This window comes from Oncorhynchus kisutch, linkage group LG26, assembly GCF_002021735.2.
Source record: "Oncorhynchus kisutch isolate 150728-3 linkage group LG26, Okis_V2, whole genome shotgun sequence".
NCBI classification, from domain to species: domain Eukaryota; kingdom Metazoa; phylum Chordata; class Actinopteri; order Salmoniformes; family Salmonidae; genus Oncorhynchus; species Oncorhynchus kisutch.
In genome coordinates, this window is record NC_034199.2 from 4,726,732 (window position 1) to 4,742,546 (window position 15,815).

General features: G+C 42.4%; 1 protein-coding gene across 1 annotated transcript in view; it reads right to left on the bottom strand.

Moving 5' to 3' along the window:
- The window catches only part of LOC109870713 (melanophilin), a 120,357-nt gene extending 118,586 nt beyond the window's left edge, over positions 1 to 1,771 (bottom strand). Inside the window, exon 1 of the mRNA XM_020461325.2 lies at positions 1,695 to 1,771. The gene's annotated coding sequence lies outside the window, so the exon portion shown is untranslated. The remainder of the gene's footprint in view (positions 1 to 1,694) is intronic.
- Between the last annotated feature and the right edge of the window lie 14,044 nt (positions 1,772 to 15,815).

Consider the following 15,815-nt stretch of genomic DNA (forward strand, 5'->3'; position numbering starts at 1 on the left):
CCCCCGGCCAAACCCTTCCCTAACCCGGATGATTCTGGGCCAATTGTGCGCCGCCCTATAGGACTCCCAATCACGGCCGGTTGCGACAGCCTGGGATCAAACCCGGGTCTGTAGTGACACCTCTAGCAGTGCGATGCAGTGCCTTAAAACGCTGTGTCAATCAAGAGGCCCTAGTGAGTGTATTTTTTAAATAAACAAAATAGAGCTAAGCACAGGCAAAATCATAGCGGAAAACATGCTTCAGTCTGCTTTCCAACAGACACTGGGAGAAATTCACCTTTCAGCAGGACAATAACCTAAAACACAAGGCCAAATCTACACTGGAGTTGCTTACTCCCTGCCAAAGGTGATTCTAACATGTATTGATTCAGGGATGTGAACACTTATATAAATAAGATATTTCTGTATTTCATTTTCAATATATTAGCAGAAATGTCTATATTACATCATGTTCATCTATAAGTGTCTTTGTTGAGCTTCACAATCAATTGTGGACACTTTTAGGTGATTTGGATCTGATGTGCAAAATAAAATGCTATTATCGGTCACATGACATAAATGGAATTTGTGCTACAAATTCTAAAATGTTAGCATGTGGAAACGGTGCCAGGGTAACGAAACAATAGCATGGATAGCTGTCATACTTTGTCGAAAGACTGCTTAAAGGGTAAGGAAACTAATGTAATTTTGTAATTTGGGTGAACTAGCAAGCTGGTCGCATTGATGAACCCATGCTATTACTTAGCTATCCGCCTAGCGCCGCATTTTTTTATTTATTTTTTTGAAAAGATTGTAGAAGGTGGGTAAAATAAGTATTAAACGATATCACAACATGCTTCAGTCATATCATATATGTATCAATATTGGTGTCCAACACTAATCATAATCACACCTCATTCCTCTATATTTTTTAAATAGTATTTTCCTCCATGATTCTGTTTGTGGTGAAAGGTTCCTCTGTCTGCTGCGCCAGCACTATCATGTGACCTAGCGTTGGCACAACTCAGAACCATCACATCACTCTCCAGTGGAGCAGATTATAGCCAGTCTGTCTGGACTCCATGCAATTTAGCCTGTGCACATTTTCCCAGACCCAGGCATCACAATACATGTATTGAGATAAGCTGAAAATGAGGCAACTTGCACTCATGCCCACAGACAGACAGACAAGTAATTGTGTGAGGGGAAACAAGCATACTTTGTCACACCAATAATAATGGTTTCCACACTGGGCCTTGCAGCAGAATGTAACAGGTGTATAAGCTAAATGTGCTCACTATTCACTATTTGCAAAAAGCATGAGTTTGCAAAACTTGAGGTGAACATATATTTGCACTTATGGGAAATGAGTCATTATAAACTATACTCAATCTCTCAAAATACAATTTGGCTCAATGCCGCATAAACTACGTTAATCAGTGAATTAATATTTATTGGCAAGAATGCACAGCTATATAAAAAAAAACTTTTAAAAAACTATGGAGAAATGATCAAAGTTGCACTTGCAAAAGGAATACTGAGAGGACTCAAAACAGGGACCATATCACGCCATCCCTCATGTTACATTTGGGAATGTAGAAGGCAAAAGGTATTAACCTATTTTACTCCAGGGCCATTACTATAGGCCTATACTTCTACAAAGCGGTAATGTAGCCTATTATTAGCACAGTAACGCTGTAAAATATTACACTTACCTTGACCTGCGCGCTAACTTCGTTCGTAGCCTTCCCTGTGGCACATTCCCTTGAGAGAACTTGACAGACCGACTGCATAGGGCGCAAATCCAGAAATGTTAATCACATGTCTTGTTAACAAGAGAGAAGAAAGTCTCCGCCTCCCTGCACTAACTTCAAAAGGTCAGGCTCAATAATACTCACTAAATCCTTACGTGAATTTGTATGATGTTGATTGCTATTTGGATTTGTCTCTATTGTCGACATAAAAGGTAGGCCCTATTAAGCCGTAATAAGCCTTAAATAAATATAAATAATATGAAAAACTTCCTAAAAAGTTATTCATATTGATTCAGTTTAGACAATATGGCCAAAAATATCAAAATATATTTGGGCCATGAGTATATTTTTTTCAAAACTTGTAATTATCCTTTATGTAACCAAGGAAATCACAATTGAGATTGACATCTCTTTTTCAAGTCTGAGTGTGAGTGAGTGTGTGGTATTAGTGATTGTGCTTCAATACAATGTGTCAAAGTGTTTTGAATGTTTCCCTCATTGGCATTTCAGGACATATAACATATGGAGGCAAGGTATTAGGGAAAGCAGGAGGACTTCCTGTTACTTTCTCTCAAATTAACTTAAGAAAAACACTCAGTACACAGCTGAAAGGCAAAACAATAGCTCTCTCAACAGATCCTCACTTTCCAGGTTATAATGACAGGTCTCGTGGAAATCTAGAACACTTGAACTTCAACATCTCACCACTAGTATTTACGTGACTGCCTACTGTGGGGTGTTTCAAGGTGTAACTGGAAGACACTTCATCATTAAGGCGATCAGGACCAAAGCGGTGCAGGTCCTGCCTCTCCCATCTCCTCACTGGTTTTTAGGAGCATACACCCACGTGGGTGATTGAAATATGAACTTAAGTCCACACTCCGGTCAGTTGTAGTAATGCTGTAAAGTTGTTTGCCAACCGCCATATGAAGTTCAAAGAAGAAAAAGAAGCCTGAAGGAGGAGATATGACGAAAAACTAATTTGGTTTACCGTTTTATCTGTGGATTAGTTGTCAGAGTAGAGGACCTTGTGCATTTCAGGTAAAATAACAACCAAATGTTTATATACCAGGACAAATTAGCTAGCAACAGCAAGCTAGTTACCTAATTTGCCATAAATGTTTAATGCTTTTTGACCTGTCCCCAAATTAATAATTAGTTCAGAGTTTGTGTTGATATTTCAACCTGTGTGTCATGATCACTTCTAGTGTGGGTGAACAAAATCAACTTGCGCACGATGTAGGACGGGCATGTGAGGAGCATGTGAGGTGCACTAGCAAATGGTTAGGGCCCCTTTTCCACCCCTCTCCTATCTTACAAGACCAGCCAGATGACCGAACTGACCACCTTCCCTTAAAAAGCTGTTACCTAAAGGCCCTCACCATCAATATGATTTTAGCTATCTCTAGGCAGAGTTCCTCTGTCCAGTGGCTGTGTTCTTTTGCCCGTCTTAATCTTTTATTTTCATTGTCCAGTCTGAGATATGGCTTTTTCGTTGCAACTCTGCCTAGAGGTGTCACTTTCTGACCTTTATTTCCGTAGTTTTTGTCATTATTTAGTATGGTCAGGGCGTGAGTTGGGGTGGGGAGTCTATGTTTGTTTTTCTATGATTTGGGGATTTCTATGTTTCGGCCTAGTATGGTTCTCAATTTGAGGCTGGTGTCATTAGTTGTCTCTGATTGAGAATCATACTTAGGTAGCCTGGGTTTCACTGTTTGTTTTGTTGGTGTTTGTTTCCGTGTCTGTGTTTTTCACCACACGGTACTGTTTTGGGTTTCGTTCGTTCCAAGTTTATTGTTTTGGTATTTCAGTCGTGTTCATGTGTAGTATTTCTTATTAAAAGAACCATGGACACTTACCACGCCGCATATTGGTCCTCCAATCCTTCTCACCTCTCCTCTTCGGAAGAAGAGGAGGAAATCCCTTACAAGAGGCCAGCAACCCGGAGTCGCCTCTTCACTGTTGACATTGAGACTGGTGTTTTGAGGGTACTATTTAATAACATTTTTTTGTACATCTATGGGGTTTTGGTTTGTCTAGGTAAATGTAGGTCTATGGTGGCCTGAATTGGTTCCCAATCAGAGGCAGCTGTTTATTGTTGTCAGAGGCAGCTGTTTATCGTTGTCTCTGATCGGGGATCCTATTTAGGGTGCTATTTTCCATTTTGGTTTTGTGGGTTATTGTCTATGTGTAGTTGCATGTCAGCACTCGTTCTTTATAGCGTCACGTTTGTTTTGTTAGTTTGTTTAGTGTTCTTTGTTAATAAAATAAGAATGTATTCCTATCACGCTGCGCCTTGGTCTCCTCGTTATGACGAACGTGACATAGCGGGGTAGAGGCCCAACACAAAGCTCAACGTGCTGAGGAGCCAGTATCAAAGCAAAGGCTTCTTTCTCAATGGTTGATTAGTGTTTTTGGTAGGAGGCCAAGTTCTTCAAACGTACCCCACAGGGTGCTCAGAATCGCTGTTGTCCTGCTGTAGGATCACAGCACCTGCACCGGTGCTGAGACTAAAAGGGCCTTCGACTTTTCAATAACCACTTAACAGTCCAACGGAAAGTGACTTTGGGATTGGTCAAATCCATAAGTGGGGCAACATTCTCAAAATGCCCGGTAGCAGCAAACCATCCCCAAGAATCAATGGGATAAGTATGGCTTCAACATGTTGACATGAAGCAGCTGTGTTTTTTTCTGCGTGATGAAGTCATTCTGATTTACTTGAGGTAAGGGCCTGAAAAGAGAGCTTACAACGGTGACCGCAGAACGAGCAACAAAATTAGGACTGGGTCACCCACATCGAAAGTGCAACTTTAAATCATACCAGACTTTTTTCCATATTCTTACTGGCAAACTCACAGAGGTGGTGCAATCTGTATAAAAAGTTTTGCAAACATGCTCCAACAGATTTGCTTTGAGGTGTTGTCCTGCAACAAACTCTCAATGGAGTTCCAGTCTTTTTCTAACTCAAAGCAGTAAGCTTTCAACATCGACTTCAAAGTCTGATGAAATCTCTCAAGAGAGTCTGGGTGGAAGGTACTAAAGGGGCAATGGGTAACTGCCAACTGCTGTAACACTTGCTTGAAGACCTTTTGAATCATGGTCTGACTGCACTGCGGAAGCCCGAACATTAAAAATTATTTCACAAGGGCCTTAACAATACAGGGAGCAATGGCTTTGGGGAAATGAGTGGAAGAACACATGATGGCTAAGATAAATTGCTTACCACTCTTGAAATTTGGGCAAAGGACCAACTTAGTCCACCAGAGCCCTGCTGAAAGTTTAGTCAAAAGCAGTTATAGGTTGCAAAGGTGCAACCGGCACATTTTGTTTTTGTTTACCTGTCAGTTGACAAACATGACAGGATTTAGGGTAAACCCCAACATATTTTTTCAGACCTGGACAGAATTATTTACTCAAGATACGGTCATATGTATTGTTGACCCCAAGATGGCGTGCCATACTACCATTGTGAGCCAACATCAGTATCTCTTGTCAGAGTGTAACTGTAACAACAACTTAAGATACACTGGGCCAATCATCTTGACCAGAAGTGGCGTAGGAATTTCGTCATCAGAAACACATCTATGTCAAAGCAACCCACACAAACTTAATCAAACGCCTCTTCTGGACATATCTCCACAATCAGCTGCTTCCGAGACAAAGTTTTTTTGTTGTTATTTTTTACTTTTAATTAAGGACCATTTAGGGACTCTCTCTTCTTTCAGAGGTCCCCCGAACTCACTCACCTTTGGGGTTTTCAAAGGAAAGGTCAACTCCGGAGGTTTACCAAAGGAAAGGTCAACTCCGGAGGTTTACCAAAGTCAGGACCACACATACAGTTGAAGTCGGAAGTTTACATACACTTAATTTGGAGTCATTACTACTCATTTTTCAACCACTCTACAAATTTCTTGTAAAAAAAAACATTGTTTTGGCAAGTCTGTTAGGTCATCTACTTTGTGCATGACAAGTAATTTTTCCAACAATTGTTTACAGACAGATTATTTCACTTATAATTCACTGTATCACAATTCCAGTGGGTCAGAAGTTTACATACACTAAGTTGACTGTGCCTGCCTCCCGGGTGGCACAGTGGTTAAGGGCGCTGTACTGCAGTGCCAGCTGCGACACCAGAGACTGGGTTCGTGCCCAGGCTCTTTCATAACCGGCTGCGACCGGGAAGTCCATGGGGCGACGCACAATTAGCGTCGCCCGGGTTAGGGAGGCGTTGGCCGGTAGGGATATCCTTGTCTCATCGCGCACCAGCGACTCCTGTGGCGGGCTGGGCGCACTAACAAAGGTTGCCAGGTGCACAGTGTTTCCTCCAACACATTGGTGCGGCTGGCTTCCGGGTTGGATGCGCGCTGTGTTAAGAAGCAGTGCGGCTTGGTTGGGTTGTGTATCGGAGGACGCATGACTTTCAACCTTTGTCTCTCACGAGCCCGTACGGGAGTTGTAGCGATGAGACAAGATAGTAGCTACTAAAACAATTGGATACCACAAAATTGGGGAGAAAACGGGGGGAAAAAAATAACAATAATAAAGTTGACTGTGCCTTTTAAACAGTTCGGAAAATTCCATAAAATTATGTCATGGCTTTAGCAGATTAGATGGATTCAGTTAAATTATCACAGCTCAGGATAAGACCCAGATGCAGACAAAGGAGCTGGATAACTTGAATGTTTATTATAACACGGGGCAGGCAAAGGGCAGGTTGAGGGCAGGCTGAGGTTCGTAATCCAGGAGAATCACGCAGGTGCTTCACGGCAGGCGCTTCACGGCAGGCAGGCTCAGGACAGGCAGAAGGGTCAGAACCGGGAAGACTAAAAACAAAAACTTAAGGAACAGGAAAAAACATGCTGGTACGACCTAACAAAGACAAGATGAACTGGCAACAGACAAATAGAAAGTGCAGGTATACACTACCATTCAAAAGTTTGGGGTCACTTAGAAATGTCCTTGTTTTTTAAAGAAAAGCACATTTTTGGTTCTTTAAAGTAACATCAAATTGATCCGAAATACAGTGTAGACATTGTTAATGTTGTAAATGACTATTGTAAGAATAGACTGACGATTTTCAGAAGAAAGGTCTTTGTTTCTGGCTATTTTGAGCCTGTAATCAAACCCACAAATGCTGATGCTCCAGATACTCAACTTGATACTCAAGCCGGGTTGTGCCAAAACTCACACTCATTATGTTTAATAAATGTTTTGTCTAGTGTGTGTATTGCAAGCTTACAATGATGACAAAAAACAACATTTGAGAGTGTGCTGACCCTGGTGCTAGAGGGGGTACGCAGCTGGAGGTTGAATGTTTGAAGGGGTACGGGACTATAAGAAGTTTGGGAACCACTGCTCTAGGGAATATCTCTGATAACCCATCAGGTTGCTCTACTCTGGGTACCTTATAAACGACAAGATTTAGCACATCCTTCCAAACAGCAATCATTGACAAATGAATTCATCCCCCTTCAAAGGTAGGCTAGGCCTCACTCCAAAGACCACAGGACCAGAAACAAGATCAGACTCAAGTTCCACATTACACAAAGGAACATCCATGCAGCCCATCTCCACACCTTGAACTAACACACTGTAATCAGTTGCTGAAGTGTTGGGCTGCCCCAGTGTCCCGCAGTATCTTCACAGGCTGCTTAACAGCATCACCACTCCGCAGAGACACGGACCCATCTGAAACAAAGGGTTCATACAAATCTGATCCAAAATCGTGTTTAGTAGATAAACCAGACCCAAACAGACACTTTCTACCGCAGATATTGAAGCCCGACATAGGCGTATGCGGTATTTGAGACACAGCCCATGCAATAAAAACATATCTTTAGCTTAAACTGGCGGATTTTGATGAGGATGTTTTATTATTATGTTAATTAGATTGATGCATGGGTGCATCAATAAACTCTAAGAATTTGAATGGGCTGGAGGGCTCAGTTTTTTTTGTTTCAATTTAGGACAATCGCTAGGCTTCCATCCAATCGCAGACAGATTTTCATGCGAATTTTCACAAATCTGCCTAAACTTAAATGCGCATTTTCCCACCAGAGATGTGTTTCCATCAAACTGTCTTGCGTATAAAAGGCTGTTCATGATGACGTAGTGCACTTACTGAGCAAGATGGCACCGTCAGAGAGGGTTACCTTGCTTCTTTCTAGTCATTAGAAAACTATGCAGTATTCGTTTTTTTATTATGTATAATTGCTTACATTGTTTGCCCGAAAATCCCGTTAACGGCATGATATGACAACAGCCAGTGAAAGTGCAGGGCGAAATCTCATAATTAAAATTCCTCAAACATACATGTATTTTATACCGTTTTAAAGGTAATCTTGTTGTTAATCCCACCACAGTGTCCGATTTCAAATAGGCTTTACAGCGAAAGCACCACAAACGATTATGTTAGGTCATCACCAAGCCACTGAAAAACACGGCCATTTTTCCAGCCAAAGAGAGGAGTCACAAAGCACAAATAGAGATAAAATGTATCAGTAACCTTTGATAATCTTCATCGGACGACACTCATAGGACTTCATGTTACACAATACATGTATGTTTTGTTTGATAAAGTTCATAGTTATATCCAAAAATCGGAGTTTACATTGGCGCGTTACGTTCACTAGTTCCAAAAACATCCAGTGATATTGCATAGCCACATCGAATCAACAGAAATACTCATCATAAATGTAGATGATAATACAAGTTATACACATGGAATTATAGATATACCTCTCCTTAATGCAACTGCTGTGTAATTTTTTTTTTTTACTTTAAGGAAAAGGCAAACCATGCAATAATATGAGACGGCACTCAGAAAATAAATACAATTTTCCGCCATGTTGGAGTCAACAGGAACCAGAAATCACATTATAAATATTCCCTTACCTTTGATGATCTTCATCAGAATGCACTCCCAGGAATCCTAGTTCCACAATAAATGCTTGATTTGTTCGATAATGTCCACTATTTATGTCTAAGTAGCTACTTTTGTTAGGGCATTAGGTACACACATCAAAATGCTCGTGCAGGTCCAGCATAACTTCGGACAAAAACTTCAAAAAGTTATATTACAGGTTGAAGAAATATTTCAAACTAAGTATAGAATCAATCTTTATGGTGTTTTTAACATAAATCTTCAATAAAGTTCCAACCGGCGAATTCCTTTGTGTCTAGAGAAGCCATGGAACGCAGGTTGATATCATATGAAATGCGCGTGACCATTCAGCTCTTATTCAGCCCCACAACATAGTAGAAGCCTCATTTATTTCCCTGGCCACATCTGCAGTCCTCATGCCTCCTTGCAGCATGCCTAAGGCACGTTCATGCAGATAAGCAGGGACCTTGGGCATCTTTCTTTTGGTGTTTTTCAGAGTCAGTAGAAAGAGTCTGCCTTTGTCACGCTAGTAATAACAAAATGGTGAATACGATGCCAAACCTTGCCTTTGAGGAAAAAGACTGAAATCTCGTCGTGGGAAGTTACTTTTCTGGATAGTGTTTTGTGTAGGGATAAGTACTTGGTGCTTTTTTTAAGGTAGATTTATGAGTCAACATAAACTCATCTGCAGGGACTGCAGCTTTCTCAAGAGTGAGATCCTTCTGCTCATGAATGAAGGTAGCAACCCTTTTGTGAAGGCCACTCTTGAACTGCTCAAGAGTGTCTTTAAATCCACAAGGTCCTTGACTTCTTGAGATGGACACCATCGATCAAAAAGAGAAGCTTGTTTCCTTGCGTATTAAACATGACTGTGCGACTGTCTTTCGCAATTTACGGAACTTTTGCCTGTATGCCTCTGGGACCAACTCATAATCCCCAAGGACAGCAACTTCAAGTGTTATATATAACTCTGATCAAGAGATTAAGCGGCAAGTGGTAATTGTTTCCCAAAAGAACACATTGGAGGAGCAGTGACCAGATATTGCGTAGCCATTTTAGGGATGTGGCAATCCACTCAAACAGAGCAAAATATCTTGGTCGAACCAAGGTCAAACTCTATTGAAGGTGCAGGATGGCCTGACTGGATTCGGAAAATTGTACAGATATATCTCGTTGTAATGCTACCAGATCTCTCTTTTAATCGAATGGTTTATGCTCAGGTTCTTTCTCCTTTGCTGCACGTTCTTCTTGTACTATTCTGGCTAGTCACATACTTCACATTCCTTTTCTATGTGCTCTTACTCAAGTTCCCTTTTCCTGTACTCAATCTCTAATTTCAGTTGCTCTAATTTTGCCTTTAGTTTTAACTCCCGCAATTGCACGTCTAATGGGGTTTACCCTACTACCCGAAGCGCCCTTTTCATCAGCTTCACTCTCCTGAAGGATTTCCTTCTCCGCCAAAGCAGCATCAAGCAACTCCTTGAGCAGTCACACCGTCATAATGCTTTGCAATAATGATCGGATTCGTATTCGTACATTCATCTCGTATTTCCCAAGTAGGGTTTTCCACAAATGCTTCCAAACCAAAATCCTGTGTACTTATGCAATTTTCAAACCGATTTCACCAATCTTATAACCACAATGTTGGTTGTCAGTGGCAGAAGCTCTACAATGAAAGCATTATTTAAACAGTCATACCAGGGCACAGTAGAGCTTCAGAGTAGGTGATTATAGTGACTACCATACTAATTGGAAACAATATCCCAGACGAGCTCCAATTTTGTTAAGTTCCCACAAGACAAAATATGTCGTAGGATAGGGAGTAAAACTAATATGGAGCAAAACAAACAGGGGAAAACTCAAACCTCAGGCTTCCTTTGGCTAACTAAAGCGGTTGAGCTGTAAATTACACCACAGCTAACGTGAGGTGTAGCTCTCCCAACATGTTCTTTCCAATTGATGCACTGGACCAAGAGGTCTAACGAGGTGACTCCAATCATAACTGGACCTTCCGGCGCCTTCCGGCGCCGACAAAGATGGCCGCCTCGCTTCGTGTTCCTAGGAAACTATGCCGTTTTTTTTTCACGTGTTATTTCTTACATTGGTACCCCAGGTCATCTTAGGTTTCATTACATACAGTCGAGAAGAACTACAATATAAGAGCAGCGTCAACTCACCATCAGTACGACCAAGAATATGACTTTCCCGAAGCGGATCCTGTGTTCTGCCTTCCACCCAGGATAACGGAATGGATCCCAGCCAGCGACCCAAAACAACGACTTTGTAAAAGATGGAAACGAAGCGGTCTTCTGGTCAGACTCCGGAGACGGACACATCGCGCACCACTCCCTAGCATACTTCTCGCCAATGTCCAGTCTCTTGACAACAAGGTTGATGAAATCCAAGCAAGGGTAGCATTCCAGAGGGACATCATGGACTGTAAACATGGCTCACTCGAGAGACGCTATCGGAGTCGATGCAGCCAGCTGGTTTCTCCACGCATCGCGTCGACAGAAACAAACATCTTTCTGGTAAGAAGAGGGGCGGGGCGTATGCTTTATGGTTAACGAAACGTGGTGTGGTCACAACAACATACAGGAACTCAAGTCCTTCTGTTCACCCGATTTTAGAATTCCTCACAATCAAATGTTGACCGCATTATCTACCAAGGGAATTCTCTTCGATTATAATCACAGCCGTATATATTCCCCCCCAAGCAGACACATCGATGGCTCTGAACAAACTTTATTTGACTCTTTGCAAACTGGAAACCACATATCCTGAGGCTGCATTCATTGTAGCTGGGGATTTTAACAAGGCTAATCTGAAAACCAGACTCCCTAAATTGTATCACAATATCAATTGCGCAACCAGGGCTGGTAAAACCTTGGATCATTGCTATTCTAACTTCCGCGACGCATATAAGGCCCTCCCCCACCCTCCTTTTGGAAAAGCTGACCATGACTCCATTTTGTTGCTCCCTGCCTACAGACAGAAGCTAAAACAAGAAGCTCCCGCGCTGAGGTCTGTTCAACGCTGGTCCGACTAATCTGATTCCATGCTCCAAGACTGCTTCCATCACGTGGACTGGGATATGTTTCGTATTGCGTCAAAGAACAACATTGACGAATACGCTGATTCGGTGAGCGAGTTGTCGTTCCCATAGCAACGATTAAAACATTCCCAAACCAGAAACCGTGGATTGATAGCAGCATTCGCATGAAACTGAAAGCGCGAACCACTGCTTTTAATCAAACATGACCGAATACAAACAGTGTAGCTATTCCCTCCTCAAGGCAATCAAACAAGCTAAGCGTCAGTATAGAGACAAAGTAGAATCGCAATTCAACGGCTCAGACACAAGAGGTATGTGGCAGGGTCTACAGTCAATCACGGATTACAAAAAGAAAACCAGCCCAGTCACGGACCAGGATGTCTTGCTCCCAGGCAGACTAAATAACTTTTTGCCCGCTTTGAGGACAATACAGTGCCACTGACACGACCCGCAACCAAAACATGCGGACTCTCCTTCACTGCAGCCGAGGTGAGTAAAACATTTAAACGTGTTAACCCTCCCAAGGCTGCAGGCCCAGACGGCATCCCCAGCCGCACCCTCAGAGCATGCGCAGACCAGCTGGCTGATATGTTTACGGACATATTCAATCAATCCTTATCCCAGTCTGCTGTTCCCACATGCTTCAAGAGGGCCAACATGGTTCCTGTTCCCAAGAAAGCTAAGGTAACTGAGCTAAACGACTACCGCCCCGTAGCACTCACTTCCGTCATCATGAAGTGCTTTGAGAGACTAATCAAGGACCATATCACCTCCACCCTACCTGACACCCTAGACCGACTCCAATTTGCTTACCGCCCAAATAGGTCCACAGACGATGCAATCTCAACCACACTGCACACTGCCCTAACCCATCTGGACAAGAGGAATACCTATGTGAGAATGCTGTTCATCGACTACAGCTCGACATTTAACACCATAGTATCCTCCAAACTCGTCATCAAGCTCGAGACCCTGGGTCTCGACCCCGCGCTGTGCAACTGGGTACTGGACTTCCTGACGGGCCGCACCCAGGTGGTGAGGGTAGGCAACAACATCTCCACCCCGCTGATCCTCAACACTGGGGCCCCACAAGGGTGCGTTCTGAGCCCTCTCCTGTACTCCCTGTTCACCCACGACTGCGTGGCCACGCACGCCTCAACTCAATCAAGTTTGTGGACGACACAACAGTGGTAGGCTTGATTACCAACAACGACGAGACAGCCTACAGGGAGGAGGTGAGGGCCCTCGGAGTGTGGTGTCAGGAAAATAACCTCACACTCAACGTCAACAAAACTAAGGAGATGATTGTGGACTTCAGGAAACAGCAGAGGGAACACCCCCCTATCCACATCGATGGAACAGTAGTGGAGAGGGTAGTAAGTTTTAAGTTCCTCGGCGTACACATCACAGACAAACTGAATTGGTCCACCCACACAGACAGCATCGTGAAGAAGGCGCAGCAGCGCCTCTTCAACCTCAGGAGGCTGAAGAAATTCGGCTTGTCACCAAAAGCACTCACAAACTTCTACAGATGCACAATCGAGAGCATCCTGTTGGGCTGTATCACTGCCTGGTACAGCAACTGCTCCGCCCACAACTGTAAGGCTCTCCAGAGGGTAGTGAGGTCTGCACAACGCATCACCGGGGGCAAACTACCTGCCCTCCAGGACACCTACACCACCCGATGTCACAGGAAGGCCATAAAGACCATCAAGGACAGCAACCACCCGAGCCACTGCCTGTTCACCCCGCTATCATCCAGAAGGCGAGGTCAGTACAGGTGCATCAAAGCTGGGACCGAGAGACTGAAAAACAGCTTCTATCTCAAGGCCATCAATCAGACTGTTAAACAGCCACCACTAACATTGAGTGGCTGCTGCCAACACACTGACTCAACTCCAGCCACTTTAATAATGGGAATTGATGGGAATTGATGTAAAATATATCACTAGCCACTTTAAACAATGCTACCTAATATAATGTTTACATACCCTACATTATTCATCTCATATGTATACGTATATACTGTACTCTATATCATCTACTGCATCCTTATGTAATACATGTATCACTAGCCACTTTAACTATGCCACTTTGTTTACATACTCATCTCATATGCATATACTGCACTCAATACCATCTACTGTATCTTGCCTATGCCGCTCTGTACCATCACTCATTCATATATCTTTATGTACATATTCTTTATCCCCTTACACTTGTGTCTATAAGGTAGTAGTTTTGGAATTGTTAGCTAGATTACTTGTTGGTTATTACTGCATTGTCGGAACTAGAAGCACAAGCATTTCGCTACACTCGCACTAACATCTGCTAACCATGTGTATGTGACAAATAAAATTTGATTTGATTTGGCTGGAATGCGGTTTTAAACAATCAGCATTCAGGATTAGACCCACCCATTGTGTGATATCTAACAATACAAACCATTACATGACCATTTTAAAAAGTAAAATAATGGATTTAAGAAATATAGGCATATTAGGATGAGCAAAGTCAGAGTCCGGAATATAAATACAGTGGGGCAAGAAGTATTTATTCAGACACCAATTGTGCAAGTTCTCCCACTTAAAAAGATGAGAGAGGCCTTGAGAGAGGCCTGTAATTTTCATCATAGGTACACTTCAACTATGACAGACAAAATTAGAAGAAAGAAAATCCAGAAAAACACATTGTAGGATTTTTAATGAATTTATTTGCAAATTATGGTGGAAAATAAGTATTTGGTCAATAACAAAAGTTCCTTTACACGGATCAGTCGTCCTGGTCCCTTTGCAGAAAAACAGCCCCAAAGCAAAGCACAATGTTTCCACCCCCATGCTTCACAGTAGGTATGGTGTTCTTTGGATGCAACTCAGCATTCTTTGTCCTCCAAACACGACGAGTTTAGTTTTTACCAAAAAGTTCTATTTTGGTTTCATCTGACCATATGACATTCTCCCAATCTTCTTCTGGATCATCCAAATGCTCTCTAGCAAACTTCAGACGGGCCTGGACATGTACTGGCTTAAGCAGGGGGACACGTCTGGCACTGCAGGATTTGAGTCCCTGGCGGCGTAGTGTGTTACTGATGGTAGGCTTTGTTACTTTGGTCCCAGCTCTCTGCAGGTCATTCTAGGTCCCCCCGTGTGGTTCTGGGATTTTTGCTCACCGTTCTTGTGATCATTTTCATCCCACGGGGTGAGATCTTGCGTGGAGCCCCAGATCGAGGGAGATTATCAGTGGTCTTGTATGTCTTCCATTTTCTAATAATTGCTCCCACAGTTGATTTCTTCAAACCATGCTGCTTACCTATTGCAGATTCAGTCTTCCCAGCCTGGTGCAGGTCTACAATTTTGTTTCTGGTGTCCTTTGACAGCTCTTTGGTCTTGGCCATAGTGGAGTTTGGAGTGTGACTGTTTGAGGTTGTGGACAGGTGTCTTTTATACTGATAACAAGTTCAAACAGGTGCCATTAATACAGGTAACGAGTGGAGGACAGAGGAGCCTCTTAGAGAAGAAGTTACAGGTCTGTGAGAGCCAGAAATCTTGCTTGTTTGTAGGTGACCAAATACTTATTTTCCACCATAATTTGCAAATAAATACATTAAAAAATCCTACAATGTGATATTTCTGGATTCTTTTTTCCTAATTTTGTCTGTCATAGTTGAAGTGTACCTATGATGAAAATTACAGGTCTCTCTCATCTTTTTAAGTGAGAGAACTTGCACAATTGGTAGCTGACTAAATACTTTTTTGCCCCACTGTATATACAGTGCCTTTGGAAAGTAATTCAGAACCCTTGACTTTTTCCACAGCCTTATTCTACGATGGAGTAAATAAAAAGTGTTCCTCATCAATCCACACACTATACCCCATAATGACAAAGCGAAAACAGTTTGACATTTTTCACATTTATTACAAATAAAAACAGATACCTTATTTACATAAGTATTCAGACCCTTTGCTATGAGACTTGTAATTGAGATCAGGTGCATCCTGTTTCCATTGATCATCCTTGAGATGTTTCTACAACTTGATTGGAGTCCACCTGTGGTAAATTCAATTTTCCCTTTGTCATTATGGGGTATTGTGTGTAGTCTGACATTTATTTTTATTTAAGCCATAAAGTAACAAAATGTAGAAAA